Raw genomic sequence first — 2,135 nt, 5'->3', positions numbered from 1 at the left:
ATTTGGCAGTAAGTGTTACTTAACCTTCTTTCTAATTTAGTCCACATCTTAGCATGTACATGACACATTCTACATTTTTATGATGATATGTTTTTCGGATATTCAGCATTTAAAACGTACCAACAAGTTAATCTAATTTCCAACCACTCACCAACTTATCACAAATACTACAAGTAGTGCATACAAGCCGCATTGTAATTTTGCAGCGAGACAATGTCCATGCAAGGCAAAAAAAAGTTGGATCGTATCTCATGTTAGAGTAATCCAAAAATTCGTCATATGTTTTTCTTGAAAAGGAGAGCCTAGCCTCTGCATCGAGTGATGCACATCGCCGTCTTATGTTTCATATTACAAAGAATCTTGGTTAAAAGAAATAAGAGGATAATATGGTTGTAATTACAATGGAATCCCAGAAGCATATTCATGTGACATACTTACGATTTAATTCATGCAAATTCCTTGAAAAGTATATAGGGGTGTTAAAAACGCTCTTATATTATGGGCTGGTGGCAGTTTAATTAACATGTGTTACTTACTCTCTATATCATTGCTTGAAGTTGTCTCGACATTCATGTGTCAAGACGCCCGAGAACAGCGCCGAGAAGACCAACGTGGTGTGGGAGCCATCCAAGGATTTGAAGCACCCGAACTTGAAGGTGCTGCAGATCTTCGGGTGCGGGGATGAAGACAAGGTGACAAACTATATAAGGCTTGTCATGGAACGAGCTGTGGGGCTTTTGATAATTCGGTTGTATGGTGAAAACCCATGCACATACTGCGATGCCGGCAACCTTGAAAGATCCCAGGCAGAAAAGGCTGGCAGGCGTCGGATTAAGGAGCAACTCACACATGGATCATCCTCATCTGTGGAGGTAATTATCTGTTGACGGACATGGTCAGGGAATGCTAGTGGTCTCGTAATGCTCGCAGGCTTGCAGCAGCTTGAGCAATGACTGCAAGAGGCGCAGCCAGTTGTAATTCTAATTTCTAGTTACTGGTAACCTGAGAATACTTGCTCGGTGTGGACCTCGCAATTCTAATTTCTGGTTATTGGTGGCCTGGGAACACTTGATCGCACTGTGGCTAACTTAAAATGTGTGTACTTGAATCTGGATGCATGTTTTTCTCTTTCAGTTTACCAAGTACTCCTTCCGTTCCTAAATATTTGTCTTCTTAGAGATTTTAAATGATGACTACATACGGAGCAAAATGAGTGAATCTACACTCTAAAATATGTCTATATACATCCGTATGTGGCGACCATTTGAAATCTCTAGAAAGACAAATATTTAGGAACGGAGGAAGTAATTCCGTACCTACTATATGCTGATTGACTGTAGACAAAATGTTTGTGCACCTTTTTTGCTTTGTGTTGATAAATTCCCTACTCATGGAGGTATGCTGTTTTGTGCCTGGAGGGTGTCATTCAAATTTTGGAATGTGACTGACTGGAAAAAAGGGTGCAAATTAATTTTTTGAGGTTGGCTGGCAGCAGAACTGAATGGGATTGATCAATCAAAACCAAATGATTCCAAAACCAAGTTCTACTTTTTACCAATTTCTAAGAAGGAGCTTCAGAATAAGCAAATAATTTGAAACTGATTTGGTTGGGGCGCGCTGGCCTAGGCGACACACAAGAGGCCCAATAGCAAGCTACTGTGGTGGCCCCTTCCCCATCAAAAATAAATTTTAATATTATTGTGGGCATATAACCCCCATATCAAATATTAAACTGATAAGAACAGATACTACACTTGATCTTAGCCAAAAGGCCGAGAAAGGTATGCCTCTCCTTGATGCCATGGGTCGCCTGATATAGCGTGCCTTCGTCTCCTCTCCCCGGTGGCTGCCCGAGGTGGGACTAAACAAAACAGGCACAAACACAAACAGAGCACTCGTGGTTCCCGTAATATGAAGGCCTGATGGTGAAACTACGAAGATGATTTCGCTCAAAGAAAAAAACTACGGACGGACGCTGATGCTCATATCGAAGGGGCCACGAGCTCTGATGGTGGACGCGGTCATGTACACGAACAAGTTGATGTTTCAGGTTTCCACTTCAGATTCCCAAGGTTTCAGGTGTTCAAAGATTGTTTTACCTCTTTCTGATTAAGATGATCAAAGGAAAACTATCC

At 41.5% G+C, this 2,135-nt stretch overlaps 1 pseudogene; it reads right to left on the bottom strand.

The window, feature by feature from the left end:
- Nucleotides 1–1,607: 1,607 nt before the first annotated feature.
- On the bottom strand, nucleotides 1,608–1,785 carry LOC119342749 (annotated as a pseudogene).
- Between the last annotated feature and the right edge of the window lie 350 nt (nucleotides 1,786–2,135).

This window comes from Triticum dicoccoides, unplaced genomic scaffold (assembly GCF_002162155.2).
Source record: "Triticum dicoccoides isolate Atlit2015 ecotype Zavitan unplaced genomic scaffold, WEW_v2.0 scaffold103643, whole genome shotgun sequence".
Taxonomy (NCBI): Eukaryota; Viridiplantae; Streptophyta; class Magnoliopsida; order Poales; family Poaceae; genus Triticum; species Triticum dicoccoides.
Note: the sequence above shows the minus strand (reverse complement) of the source record. Positions and strands in the feature narration are given on the sequence as shown.